General features: G+C 40.2%; 1 protein-coding gene across 13 annotated transcripts in view; it reads left to right on the top strand.

Moving 5' to 3' along the window:
- HMBOX1 (homeobox containing 1) overlaps positions 1-15,673 on the top strand; it is a 112,476-nt gene that overhangs the window by 85,067 nt on the left and 11,736 nt on the right. The window lies entirely within an intron of this gene.

Raw genomic sequence — 15,673 nt, forward strand, 5'->3', positions numbered from 1 at the left:
ATAAGAAAATGGGTTTAGATTTCTCAAGATACTGAGGGTATAGTTTCATGATATAGCTGAGCTGAATTAACAATTTGTCACCATCTCATCCTTAGGTGTTATCCTGTCTCATCACCCTTCCCAGTTCCTCCTCCTCAGTTTCCCTGCTCCTGCCATCCTGCATTATACCAGATATGTTTCTTGTCTGATTGAAATACCAGCCAATTCAGCTCAGTTCAGAAAAAATAAATTCTTTTTATTTCCCCCTGCATTTTATTGAATTGGTTCAGCTTGCCGTGCAATGAGGGTGTGCCAGAACTGGCCCAGGGCAAATGACAGGAATGTCCAACTGAGAGCACAGGGAAGGGGAAGTTTAACAAAAAGGTAACAAATTTTCCATGGCGTTTTTTTGATCTGCTTGGTTTTGTTCTGATTTTGTTTGGTTTGAGTTGGATGAGTTCCTGGTTTGGTTAAGAGCATGGTCACACTGACCGTTGTGCTGGCATCACGGGAGAGGTGTCCTTTGATTTTTGCCACGGAGAAGCAATGTATTAACCCTGGCGTCGCTGCCAAGGTCTTCGCCTAATTTGACCAGGTTGTATTCTTGTTCCCCCTTTAAAGCGGACCCAAGTTGGCGAGGAAGGTCATCTCCGTGCTGAAACCAGTCACTGTTGCATTTCTATCAGCTGCATGCTTATGCTGTAGAAGGTTTAGCATCGTCTACCCTCCTGAAAGAAGCACCTTCTGCAATGGTCCCAGTGAGCCAGTGGCGGGCTGGGCCAGCGCAGCCCTGTGCATGGTTCTGGCCCTGAGCGATATCAGTCCTGACATGCGTTATTAGAAATTCTTCCGATTGTGAAAGCGCTATTACTGCAGCTCTCCTGAGCGCTGGGGCTTCCACGGCTTCCCTGGGGAAAATGAGAGCTCTATTAGCTCCTGAAATTCAGTTAGGAAATTTTCTTAGTTAATTTCATCCCATTACTCTTAGTTATGTCTTCTAGCAGAACCTTAATACCGGCCCCATAGGGGATCTAAGTTTCCTGTACAAGGCTTTGGAGGAGATTTAAGTTTTGGATTCATTGCGTTTCTCCCTTTTCAAGCTGACAACAGAGCAGGAAGTAATGTCTTTCGGCCTCTTCCATTAGGCTTGTACATTGTTAGAAACAGAACATCAGTTTCTCATCGATATAATGATGTCCACCGGTTGGCTCGGCAATGCTGCTCATCTGCCTCGGGTTTGTTTCGCAGCCTGCTGGGAGGTGAGGAGTGCGGAGAGTTATGCTTTGCTGTCCCTACAACCCTCAGATGTCATTGAACCTTTCGGTGACTCACTGTTCTCAACGGTAAAATATCTACTACCTGCTTGGGAGACTGAGCCAAACCAAAGAAAGGATGAGCAAGGTGCTAAAAGCCTATAACTCTTGGGTTACCAAGGAAGATTGGTGTTAGGTATTAGGAAAAACTTTCGAACTTTAGGAATGGTTGAGCACTAAGCAAGTTTTCTACAGAAATATGGAACATTTCTCAGGAGCAAATCAGCTAAAATATGTCAGGATGGTTCTGATATACTTGATCTTAATGCAGAGGGAAACATCAGGTGACTTCTTTACATTATTTTCCATCTCTTTCTGTTCTGTCATAAGGAGGTTTTTAGCAACTTGCAGTAGGAGGTTCAACTTAATAATATTGAGTCCTCTGAGACATAGGAAGGGAGTGGTTTTTTAGGATCTTTGTTTGCTGTTCATGCTTGTGAAATGCTTTGACATCTGTGAGTGCAGGCACTTTGCAAAGGCATTCAGTAAAGTTCACTTTACAATTTAGACGCAGGCAGGATCTTTTTATTGTCTGAAAGTTCAAGTGGTTTGGCTCAGGGTCATTGCTGTATGTCTTCATAAAATGCAAGAGCAGCCATTTTATGCTTGCTACACAGTATCTTTCTTATTTTGCATTAGATCAAGCTATGTTCCCTCTTAGACATGCATAATATGCAAGCTTTCTATTCTAATCAGCTGTAAGCAAATCCCAGTTGTTTGGCAGATTGCATGCAGCAAAATACAATGCAAGGATGTCTGTCCAAATTGCTTGCCAGACTCTGGTCTCCTGAAGGATCCAGCACCTAATTAGTTATTTTTCTTTTCAGGGAGCTTAGGTGCTTTTTGTATCTTTGTGTTCTCTCTCTCTGTCTTTTTTTTTTAAATAATAAAAAGATGATCTGTGGGAGGGGCAACTCCTTGCAGCAGACTCCAGATAAATTTTTTGTACCTGCCAAGGTCAAAATGACTGAATTCAACATTTGCAAAAGGAGCCTTGTCAGTCCGACCTGCAACAGCACTGGCTGGTGCAATAAACCCACATGTTAGGAATGGGAGTTCTTTTCTAGTCCAGATACTCTCCTGCATTTCTCCAGGACCAGTTGAGATACTTAAGTATTCTATCTCCCTCCTCATGAAGGCGAGAAGCAGGATCTCATCCTGAGTCTTCTCGTAGCATCAAAGTAATTGTCATAATATGGGATTGGAAATCTCTGTAAGTGCCCAGATGCTTTCAGTGAAGATGTAACAAGGCATGGTTGTTGCTTACTGTGCAGGCTAATGTAATTTTTGCTGGTTCCAGTAGCACCAGCGTATGGAAGGATCTGTAAGACCAAGTTTATCTCTTAACCTCTTGTTTGCTTTTAAGAACATTTTCTGGCGTCCTCTGTGGTGACCCAACTCACGGACCCCATACGTGGGAGTGTACCCCTGAACAGAATAGAATAGAATAGAGTCATTAAGTTTGGAAAAGACCTCTAAGACGCACGTGCAACATCCAGCTGCCCTGCTTGCCCATGCAGTGATTTCATGTGACCATCCCCAGCATATAAAGCTGTGTTGGGGTATTGCATAAGGAGAGCAGGTATAGAGGCAACCTTGATTCAACCTGAGTTCCTACTAGGAAAACATGAGTGTGACATGGCAGGTCCGAAGAGCACCGTGAACTACAGGCTGCTTAATATCTGCCGAGCTCAGCCTCGTTCGCCAGCAGCCATTTTGTCCTTGAGTGCCTTTTCCAGCTCCATCTTTTGTCCCTGGCACAAGGGCTGACTTTGCGATGTGTGTCGGTACCACACCAACACTGTGGAGTTCTGGCATGTGACTGAAGCTTCAAGGCTGGGCAGTAACCCAGGCTGTGATGATGACAATGATGGTCTTTGTTATTCTTTCTACCTATCCTCTCTAGTCTGTGACTAGTTCACACATGGCTAGCAACCATGTGGCTGTGGATGAAAGCTCTTATCTCCTTTCCTATTTTTTTTAATCCTGCAATTGCAGCTGTGGGCATTCTTATTATTCATATAAATATGTAATTCCTTCTAAATCCTGCTAAGGTCTTCAGGGTACTTCGGGAGAACTAATTATACTTAGTTTCATTTTATATGCTAAAATGTGTTTAAAAAGTTGGAGGTCCCTTTTGCCTGAGTATCATGAGAAAGAATAAGAAAGAACACTGCGTTTCCCTTCCCGTGATCATTCGTTGTATCTACTACTATCAATGTGCTGCTTATTTATCTCATTTCTCAACTAAATAGTCCTTCTCTTATCTCTTCTTAGATGGCAAGTCTTCCCTTGCCTCTAATAACATTCATTGTCACTCTTCTCTGGACCTTTTCTATTTCTACATTCAATTTTTAGTGACCCAGGGTAGGTGAGTAGGGACAGGAGCAGAACTGATTACCATATTTCCAGGGTGAATATTCCAGCTTCTACAGGCAGCTGAATCTGATTCCTGTTGTTCTCTGACCTCCAGCCTGACATCTGGGTTTTGCTGATCACTTTTGTGTATTGATTGAGAGTATGTTTTCCTAGAGTAATCCACAATGATATGTGTGTCTTTTTCCTGAACAGTTGCAACTAATTTAGAACCAGTCATGTATGTGAGGAGTTTGAATTTGTTCATTTCTGTGTGCATTACCCTGCTTTTTGCAAAGTTAGCAAATGAAGTTAAATCGTGGGAGTGTTTAGATTTTTTTTTTTAAATTCACAGCAATTATCTGCTTTATTTGTGTCCAGTGTAAATAACTCGCTTTCCAGAACATTATTTAATGTGACTGTTAAAGCCAGTCATTTTAGGTCACAACTTCTCCGAGCCAAGGGCTTGTATTCTGCTCATACACAGAGCCTAGTGCAGTGGGCTCTCTACAGTCACGTTGAGACCTCTAGATGCTGCTTGCTGTAAGGACAGTGTAAAAGTGTAAGTCTAGTGCTGTGGGTTATCTCTCTGAGCTTTCTTCTATGCCAGCACTAGATTTTCTGTAATCCTTCATGGTATTCTTCTTCCTATGACTGTTCTGTTTAAAGTACCCAGAATCAAATAGTAACAAAAAGCTGGTATTGATTAGCTACATTATTACTTTCTTACCTGTTAACATGATTTCATGAGGCAGGGAAAGTCATGACATAGTTGTCACAGAAGCTGTGTGAACTGGACCCTGGCACATAACAGTCTACATTTTGTGTAGCCGTTTTATAATGATTGTCACTGTGGGCTGTGTGGAACAACATTTCTTCATCATATTACAACCCATGTAAAGGTGATGTGTCTTTGGATGTGCTCTGGTGCAGGGGTATAACAGTTACGCTCTGCTGTCTCCTGTCTGTAGTGGAGGAGCTTGAGACAACGCTGGGGAGTGTACTCGCTCTTTGTGAGCAGACTCCTGGGAAGTTTAGCAGATAAGGCAGTGGCACATGGCTCCCTGGGCAATGACAAGCACAAGTGACCATAAAGCTGTGATCATTCCCTCTTTGGCTCTTTTTCAGCCTGCTTAAAGTCCTGAGAAAGAACTAGACAGCCCTGACCTGCCAAGAAGGGTCATTCCAGGTCCAAGTTCAGCTAGAAGGGATAGTCATCGCTCACAGTGAGGTTTACCTGACCTATGTGTAATATTATCCATGGAATAAACCCACTTAAGTGAATTAAAAAATTAACTTCTTGATTGATCTGGAAAGCATTTGGAAGGAATTAGTAATCAGGTTGGCACCTTGTCACCTCTCGCTTTGATGCAGCCAGCTGTCAGCATGGAGTATATGTGAGCACCATCCAGCTCAAAGCACTGTTGGATTTGCCCATTTCTGGTTTCTAGAAGTACGCAAAGTGTTCCTGCTGACTCTCACTGCAGCTAGTCTCTGAACAGAGTCCAAACCTACCTCAGTGAAAGGAAATTCTCTGCCATCTAGTAACAGATGTGAGGTCTCTATACAAGTAATAAACAGAGTAATTACGAGGAGAAGTGAGGGAGGAAAACTCCTAAGTAAAACTCTTAAGTATGTTGCATCATGTATTTATGGGCTCTTGGTCAGACTGTGGAGCGCTTTAAACAGACTAAAAAGAATGCTTTATCAGAGAACCATATGGGCTTTAACCACAAAAGTCACTACCACATCCTAGATTCTTTTTCATCCTTTTTTTTTTTTTTGGTAGTCCAGGATAGCACAATTGACCTTTTTTTGTTTGATTTTCCTTCAGAACATGCATAAGTTTTCATTTGTTTTGAATACTGTGCTGTTTGTGAGGAACTCTTTCAACAGAATAGGAGACATGGACCTGTTCCAAAGAGCTTTTTTAAAATGGTTTCCTTATAAAGAAAAAAGAATGAGAAAATAGAGCACATAAGTACAAAATGTATAGAAAAAGTCATCTGATTTGTTGCTTATTATGTACATAGGCTGGCGTTCTTTCAATTTCTAAATGCCCTTTGATTTTCTCTTAATCACAGGAGCATTGGACTGGGACTTCCAGTTTCATGTCCAGCTTCTCTTGTTTCAGTCAACCTTTATAATATCCTTTTCAGAAACTGATTAATTCTCTATCTTAGAAGCAGGTATGGCCAAGGGTACAAAAGCCCGTTGGGAGATGGCTACCCAGCAGGGTCTTATTGTTTCAGCGGTTAGATATCTAAATTCCTGAGGTTGTTTGTGACCCATCCTTCTTGGATCAATATTATCATTTAACTGAAATAAATCCTTACCTCCATCTCTTGTCTCCAGTGTTGGTCCCCTTCATGTTGTATCCCCACAACCTTATCTCTGCCTTGAGGTTTGCTCAGGTAAAACATGCTGTATCTCTTCCAAGATAGGCTTTCCATTCCTCTGTCATGCTATGATTGCACTTTGAGATGTTCAGTTTTAAATTCATCTTTTTTGAATGCAGGAGACCAGGACTGTATATAGTCCAGGTGAGGTCTCGTGCAAGTATTTTAATGCTTTTCTTTCTGGGTTGGAAATAGCTGGCATCCTCAGCTATATCAGGCTTTGCCTTTTTGGTGGTTTTGTTGCGTTGTGTCGTTTGGTCATACTGACTTAACAGAAAACAATCTTTCCAGCTGATGATCTTTTTGTTGTTGCTCCCAAAGTGTATGACCTTGCATACTGCACTGTTAAATTTCTTTTTAGTTCTTGCCCTTAGGATTGTCTATTACTTTTTATGGTACTCCAATTCACTGTATTGACATGGCTTCTGACTTTGTCATCAGCAGATTTCATTACCATGTTCAGACTTTGTGTCAAGATCATTAAGTGTTCTCGTTCTTAAGATACTCCAGGGATGATACTTGAGGAATATCACTGATAGCTGTCTTGCAAGCAATTATTTTGAATTTTCAGCCCAGTTCTTAGTTACATGTCTCCTTTCTACCCTATCTCATAATTATGGTAATCTCTGTCTTTTCCAAAATTATGATTAATTTCCCATTTGTAACTGTATCAAATGCTTTACTGAGGTCCAAAAATTATAAGAATAATTTATTTTTCTAGACATAGGACATACAGTCAACAACTCCTCAGTTGCTTTTAGAGCATTGCTACCAGTACTGTTTAAGTCATGCCTCCTAAAGAGACTGTCCCCAGGGAACTTGGCTATTCTGAGCTAGAGTGACAACGACATTTAAGAGAAAGCACATGGCAAAAAACATGGTTCATGATAGGGAGCACAAATCTAGGAGTAAGGAGCTGTGGATTGATTTCACAGCTTTGCAGCTGGTTTCTTGTGTCCGTATCTTTTAACTTTGCTGTTCTTCTACCTGTAAATTCTTCTAACAATATTAAAGAATAAGATTAAAGAACACAATTTCACAATACTTTTAAGGGGTTTATGAACTGGTTATAGAAAGTGCTCTTGAAATACGAAGCATGATGGGTGTTTCTTAATGAAGTAATATTTTTGAGTCCTTGGAGCTTACTATTGCCAAGGTAACTACTCACAATCCTATAGGCAAAAAAAATTATAAGAAGTTGGATAATAAACTTAGTTATTTCCTTTCCCCATGGATGGTGAATGGTCATTGAATAATCTGTAGCAAATAAATAAAAAGATGTTGCTGCTGCCAGATTTGAGAAGTAGTACTCTTCAGGGATCCACAAAACTACCTCATTGCTTAAAACTTTCCTTAAACCTTCTTCTTTGCTATGATGTCTACAAAGAACCTCATGTACCTGGTCTTGGCACCATAGTAGCTTAACCAAATAGCATGCTGGCCTATGTTAATTCATTATTTCTTGTTCTCTTTTGTTTATATCTATCCAGATGGATATAAGGATTGTATTTAGGTTGCAAGGCAGAGAACAGATTGATATTTAAAAAATAAATACCTTTTTCTGCTTTGCATCCATACAGCACTTAATACAATAATAGTTCTGGTCCAGATCTTGGAGGTACTAGGCATTAGGAAAAATATATGTAATGAGCCCAAAATCAGAAGCTTGTGCTGAATATCCTGCAAGAATTGGCCTTTTCTTGTCTTTTGAGTCCTATAGGATCCTTTCATTAGTTTAATCAGTTTTTACTTTCTGAAAATGCAGCAGCAATGGTGGCTGTCTGTGTGCTTCTAAGCTGGGCTGACTCTGGTCCAATACTGGAAATAGAAAAATAAAAACTTGCAGATCTTTGAGGGGAAATGCTAGTGATTATGTTGGAAGTTGTCAGCTCATACTAAGCTTTATCACAAATCTCATGACTGGTATTTTTCCTCTCCTGGAGGCTTAGGACAAAGTGAGACTTCAGGCTTCATAGCCAGAAGGACTATAAAATTTTGAAAAACATGACCTTACTGAGGCTAAACTAATAACAACTTGAGGGACCTTGCTGCTTACACTTGATATTCTGTACATACATTTTTTGTGATGATCCAGTACTGAACTTCCCATTAAAGCATAATTTTGAGGCAAGGCTAGGCTATTCTTCTAGAAATACCTTACTTTAGATGAGCCAAAAAAACCTGTGTTCTGACTCTGATGAGTTTAATATTTTCTTCAAGAGAGCAGAGGATGATGTTTTGGGTTGAGTAATGTAAAATCCAAGTCATACATTTTGCTATTTATTTGTGTTGCCATATAAAGCCTTGGAATTCTCTGTCTCTAATAACCACAGTGTTGATTACGGTACATCTCATTGGAAATGTGGGTCACCAAGCAGCAAAACAGCCCTTACAAGTGGGTGGGCTCTTAATGAAGTGCTGGGGCTGATTTCTGCAGGGTCTCATCATTTCTTGGAGATGTTTCATCCATGGACTGATATGACCCTGCCTTAGCTTTGCCTGCCTTGTGAGAACTAGATAATCAATATACACACAAACACACACACACACACATATATGCCTATATATATACACACATACATAATAATAAATAACTCTTCCCCTGTACAAAGTTAAAAAATGTAGATGAGATGTTTGTTTCACAGTTATCTTCATAAAGGTCTTGTTTATCAATCAGTTAAGTCCAGAGGACTTAATGCGCATAAATATCCCTGCAGTGTGTAGGTCTCAATTTAAATATTGCAATAATAAAGGAGAACAAGAGATGCTATTATTCATGTGTAGATGCCTTGTTAAGAAGAGCTTTGAAGGTGCTGTGTGCTCACACCAACTGGTTGTTGAAATATTACAGAACAATTCTCACTTCATCATGTCTTAATGCGTTAGTTACTTGCTGGCTTCAAAAAATTTCCATTTTTTTTTTTTTCCCCCTTTTATTTTGTGAACAATTTAGTTAACTATGTTGGGTTTGGGAGTCCGCGATACCATTAAGTTTAAGGGTCATCATAAAATTTTAGCCGTTGTCTGCTGTCAGTGTCTTCAAGGTGCCTTAAGCAGGAAGTACCTGTGTGTTTCAAAATGCTAAAAACTCCAAATCTTTCTGCTGAGAAGAGAGCTGTTGTGTAATTTCAGAAATACTCTTATCACCAAATCCAATTACAAGGAAGAGTAAATCGCCACCTCCGATGTCTTAACTATTCTTTTTTTAATTGTTAATTATCTCGACAGTAGGGTGCTATAGATTAGGAGGCATATATTATCTTTTGCAAGTATGAGGCTTTCAGAGCTATTATCAATTAATTCTGTTTTTAAACAAATTTTAGGATAATATTAATAGCTTGATAGGATTGTGTTGGTGCTTGAGACCACTGTCAAAATACTGAGAAAATGATTTTTAAAAAATTAGAAACTTCATGATGTTCTAGTAGCTTTGAAGGTCATACAGTTTTATGCACTCCAGTGCAAGGTGTATTTTGGGTGTTTTAATCTACATTGCAGAGTAGGTTCCTGCTAAGAAACATCAGTAAAATGACTGTCTCAGAGTTTAGGCACTGATTTGTGAGACTGGAATAGAGAGTCAGCTCTATTGTACCAGTTTTTTTAATGTGTACTGAAATGACTATGCAATTTACGTACACAAACACATACTGAGGTGCGAAATAATTATGATTTATATATGTCCGGTGCTTTAAGTGATCTAGTCCTATTGAGAGCTCTCCTCCAAATTTGCACTGTCCATGAAAAGAAGTACAAGAATGAAACATCTCTTACAGTCAGGGACTTAAAAAAACTGTTCTCTCCCTGGACAGAATATGGCAATACCCTGGGGTTGAACGCTCAGGCTGGGAATGAGATGCAGATTTTTAAAGAATGAGGCTTTTTACAGTTTGGTTCCAAAGCTTATTGAAAGTTATGGTAGATTCTGCATTGGATAAAACGCCAAATTTTTATTTTGGGACTGGATATCTCTGTAGGTCAAACAGAAGATCTGGGCTTAATGCCAGAAGTGCTGCGAAACCTCTGGTCAGTGCTGTAGAAGAGGTCAAGCTAGAGTCCTACAGTGGTTTTTTCAGTCCTTTAAATCCATATGCCTATGAAAGCCATTCGCTAAATGATAGTGCTGTAGGGAAAACAGTAGAGAGCTATAGCAATTGTGTTCATCGGTGTTTTTTCTGGGCTCGGGATTTTTTTTTAAATTTGCCTTTTGCCTGGATGGAAGGTCTAGTTGAGCTGATGCTGCAGGAATGCCTAGATTCAAGTTCATCTGCTTGCATCCAGAGAGCTGCTGTTCTCATCCTTGGCTGATCTCAAGTGCAAAAGTGCCTCACCAGATGTTTCCTGTAGCAACTAAACTGCTGGTTACATTTTGCAGTCCTAGGGAAAAGAGAAGATGGTGTCTTCAGTGTAATTCTCAGCTCCATCAGAGTTTATCTGTGGAAAGGATATCTTTGAGCTTTAATTTTGCTGTCTAAAATAGAAATGACTTTACTATATATTGTGGGGTGAACTGTTTAGTTGACACGCATACTGTTATTATAGAATCTGTAGAAATATCAGTAGATAAAATAGATGGTGTCATCTGTTGACCTCGCTGAAAATGGCATTAGTGATATTCTTGGCCAGAATTTACTGGGAAATAAACTAGTCATTACACTTTCTGATGAGATTATGCTTTGAATGTCACTTCTCTGACAGTCTGTCTCATGCCATGCAGAGATAAGATCTCAGGCACAGATGACAGACTAACTTCAGAAATATTTCCATTGATTTGACAGCCTGAATAATAGTTCTGTTAAAAGCCACAAAGACTGAAGCAATGACCTCTTGCTGCTGGGTGATACTATGTTGATAAATACACTAATGAGAGATAAAGTAGGTAGCTGTATTCGAGTGTTTTATGTAACTTGTCGGTGGAAAGCAGAGGTGCAGTTTGGAGGGAAACCAGATAGGGAGCTGAAATTACAGGCAGTCTTATCGAAGACAGAAGAGCAGCTTGCGCTCTTGTGTATTTTGAGACACCAGAGGGTTTGGCAGGGAGCTTCGTCCGCGGTAGCAGCAAGATCTTCTGTTCATCAACAAGGGTCAGATGGGAGCTGGGGAAAAATGGGCGGTTCTTTTTTTCCATATGTCCCTGGGCCAGTCGCCGAGCCCATCGCTCAGGCTTTGCTTTTAGCATCAGTTGAAGAGGATGTGTGCGAGCTGCCATTGAAGGAACTGGTCCCAGCTGCGTGTTTCAGCCATCTCCTACCCGCCTCCCTTGGCTGCACAACCACTGCTCTTGGCACGTGTGGAAAGCTGGACCAGAGAAGCAGTTGGGCAGAAAACCTTCCTGCAAAAAGGGAATGAAGGAGAGGATAGCACCATTCCTTTCAGTCTGTGCTTAAATTGCGTTGAGCTGGACTGCAGCCTGAGTCTCGGGAGAGATGGTCTTCGGTGGAGGAAGAGTGCTGGGATATTTTGCTCCTGGGCACTTTCCGCATTGGTGGGAGCGGGAACCCAGAGACACCAACACAAAGTTAAGCAAGGGAGTGAACTTGCAGCATGTCCACTGTTCTTCAATAAATACCCATCTGCGTATTCTTACCTCCCGTTAATTGCAAGGTAAATTATCCTCCTTTCAGTGAGATTGCCCTGATGTACACATACCTGAATTACCTCACCTTGAGTGTGTGTAATTCTGCTGTAACAGCTGACCTGTAGTGAATTGTTACCCTGAAACACATTTTAGCCTCTCTACTTCGAATCACTTCCACACTTTGAAGCTTTAACCATTATGTCATGCTGTAAACTAAGCTTTTCCCCAACCCAGGGTCTTTTGAGCAATTCTGGGGTTTTATCTGTTTGCATCTGACATGCAGCCCTATGAAAAAGCACCAAACCTGGCCGTCCTTCCACTGCTCCATAGCTTGGGTCGTTTCAAACACTTCCCTGGCAGCTGCAAAGCTGATACGAAGCAGCAAAACTTCCACTGTGGATTATCAGGAACACTACTGAAGCACTGCTTAATGCATCTGATATCTCAGCCTGGATAACAGAAGCCATACAGCCGAGCAAAAAAAGATTGGCAGCTATTGCAGGAATTCAGATAGGGGCACCTTGGTAAAGAGTGGGGGGAATGCGTTTACTTCCATTACAGAGCCCGGGGCTGAGATGGATTCTCTCTCCGTCATTGTCCTAAGCACATTATCCCTGAAAGAAAGAGGGTTTCTCTGAATCTGCAATTTTTCTAGGCTTCAGTGTTATTGAAATGAAACCGCTTCAAGGATATCTACATTCTTTACCATCATATGGATTCTCATCTCATGTAAATTATTTGGCCACTTTTCATTTTAATCCTCCACTGTCATTTTCTACAAAAGAGATCATTTGGTTTCTTCATTGAAGGTATTCAGCTGACAGCTGCCCTTTGTCTAGAAAGCGGTGTGCCTTTGCAGGATTTACTTGTGCCTTTTCTTTTTTTTTTTTCTTTTTTTTTTTTTCCTTTTAAGTTCATATTGCTTCATATTTTTCATCTGTAGTTTTCTGGAACTTTTCAGATTGTGAACAGGCTGTGGTTCGTAGCTGTGAAGAGAAATTCAGACATCCCACATTCTTTCCCTGGCTCTTAGCAAGGGTATACCTGGCTGATGATAAACAGAACTGGAGGCAGATTAATTAATTTCCTGCTTGCAAGAACAACTGTAGTAAAAAAATTCATGGTGTTTTCACAACTTCTACGTGAGCAAACCAAAACAGTCAATGATGAAGTCTTGAATTTTTTTCCCATGGCTTCCCTGTCTTGCAGACTCAGTTATTCTCGCCTACTTTCCAGAAATGTTGGGAGGCTTTAAATGTTGTGCTTTGTGTCATAGTGTATCACCCACAAGTCCCATTAAGGCCTTGAAATAAGCAATGGGAACAAAATATGTGTTGCAAGAGAGTGGATACTGAGAATTTGGAGGCTGAGGATAAAAATCAGCTCTTACGGTTGGGATTGTATGGTTTTGGTTACCTTTAGCTATGAGATTCTTTTCCTTTAAGACTGAAAACTTCCAAGTATAATCTCTTCTCTGATAAAACCAGCTTGCACTCTGTCAAAGGTTAAAAGCACAATATGGTGATAGAGAAGAATTATTGGGGAGCATGAGTTGAGGGTTGGGCAAGTTTATAGGCAGTTTGAATGTATGGGGAAAGGAGGAGGCAGGTCATTAAGGTGGTTAAGGAATAAGCCAGCAGGTGGAAGGAGGGGCACGTTCTAAAATTACTGTGTCAACTACAGAAACCAAGTTTAACTACTCTGGTAGTGCCCTTCCAGCTCCCCTCTGGTACCCGCTTAGCTTTGTGATCTCCATGAAAATGTCTTTCTTGCCAGGAGAGCTGCCTGAAAATTTCTCAGATTTTTGGTGTTTTTTCATAAAACCAGGATGAAAAAAAATTCAGATTTTCAAGTGGGAATCACTTTTCTTGTAGAAACTTTTAGAAATTTACATTAAAAGATAAGAAATTTGTGTTAGAATTTAAAGAAAATGTTTCAGAATGATAAAAAATATGTTTTGATCCAATCAAATAAAAATGTTTATAGCTTATTCAGTTGTAAAATATGTTAAGAATGACTGTTTGAGCAGCAAGATTTTTCTAAATCACAAAGAAAACTACCTCGTTTGCCAGAAGACGGGTCTCATTCATTGTCCAGTTCTGAAAGTTAGCTCCATCACAGGGAGATTTCCTGTTATCCCAGAGAATTATAAACTTGAGCCTAGGTTTTGTTATTATTAGAAAATGTGAGCTTTTTTGTTGGAGACAGCAAAAGCATATGGCGGTCAGTGGCTTGCTAAAGGGATACCGTTTAGTTACGTGCCAAGAGAAGGATCACTAGTGGCTCTTGTGTTGTGTTGCCTTCATTAATCAATGTCTCAGTTTCTTCCATCAACATAAGAATGGAGAGTTCAAGTATACACTGTTTCTTAATTTTACATCTTTTGTCATTTCTTCCATAAAGTTAGGCATTGTCTAGCAGTTTTGTGACCACAGATGATCTAGGTCCATAATACCACATGATATCAGGGTTTCATCTTCTGGTTTTAGTACACCACCATGCAGATCCATCAGGTTTTCTAGTTTTATGGGGTTTCTTTCATGGTGTTTGATCTTGACTTTTGCAAGTATCTATAAACAAAATAATGTTCAGCAAGGGGAGTCCGTAAAATAGCGATTATGACTCCCAAAATTTGCTGAGTTTATTTTTGTACACATAGTGATGACCTGGATTCCTGATTAGGACTCCAGGTCATACAATATATTCATGTCAATAATAGTACAGCAGTTTTCAGCTGTGATGTCTTGATGTTCCTTTATCTCGTGGCACTTAAAAGAAGAAATGGTTCTGGGCAGAGAGTGGGGTGCTCTATTTTGTAGGTGGGAGGGCTGAGACACTGTCATGAGGCAGTTGGACTGGGATCCTGAACTTCTGCTTCCATCACTGTCTGCTAGAAAAAGCATTTTCTGGTCTGTTTTGCAAGCTCTCCATGCTCCAAAAAAACCTTTGTATGGAACACAACCCCTTTGAACAGAAATTTGCAAGTTAAGATAGGCACAAATATAATTTCAAAGACTGTAATAATAGAAAGGATGATAAATCTGGAAAAGGAAAGAATATACTTTAAAAAATACCATGCCCAGAGACTGGGCGTATTGCTGGGAGGGGGAGGAAAAAAAAAGCAAATCTCTTGCTGATAATTCAGGGAGCGTTCCTGCTGGTGGCAGTGCCAGAGTTGACAGTGCTACATACTCAAAGCTTCCCAGAAAATAAGTGTAACCAGGTGTCCTCCTCTTCAGATCTAATGGCAAAGTCTCAGCTTTTTTTTCAGAGTAGGATCAAGCATAGTGGGAATTGCAGTTATGGTCAGTCTCTTCAGATTTACTTTGTAATAGCAACTCAGAGGCCCAGGGAAGAAGTAGCAAATGTTTATGTGTAAATGTGATTGCCTCCAAAGCCCAAATCAGTAGTACAGACGTAGTCTGCCCTTCATTTAGCGAACATGGAGCTATTTCTGTGGTTTCATTTGCTCTCTAAGCTAGCAAATCAAGTGGCAGTACATTAACAGTGCAACTACCTGTGTTAATGTGAGATTTCTCTTAGTCAATGAGTAGCATCTTTGAAATAGGACTCGTTTGTGGGCATAGCTGCAACTGTAAATAAAACTGTGGACAATGGCGTGAAGAAATAGTACCTAAAATTCAAGCTGAATGTTCAAAACTTGTATTTACAGTGAATTGAAATAAACTGGAAGTGAAGTAGTGAGATCTGCATTAGTATTACTTACTCAAAAGAAGGTTGGACAGAAACAGTTGCTGTATGGAACAGAATCCAGGTTTCCATAGAAAGTAACTGTGCTGGGGCCAATCCACCGAAGGAGAAATATGACTGTGGAAAATAATAATTGCCTAAATATGCTTAAATCTCCTACTACCAGGTGATCTACAATTAAAGGAAATGTCTTATTTTCAAATACAGAGCAGCTGTCCAACAGCTGAACCTGCTGCTGATCAAAGTTGATCAAAGAATTCTTAGGATTATATATTATGGACAATCTACAGAAAAAAATGTAGTAGTCCCTGCTTATGGCATGCTTATCAGAGTCCACTGAA

The sequence above is a fragment of the Haliaeetus albicilla genome, chromosome 18 (assembly GCF_947461875.1).
Source record: "Haliaeetus albicilla chromosome 18, bHalAlb1.1, whole genome shotgun sequence".
NCBI lineage: Eukaryota > Metazoa > Chordata > Aves > Accipitriformes > Accipitridae > Haliaeetus > Haliaeetus albicilla.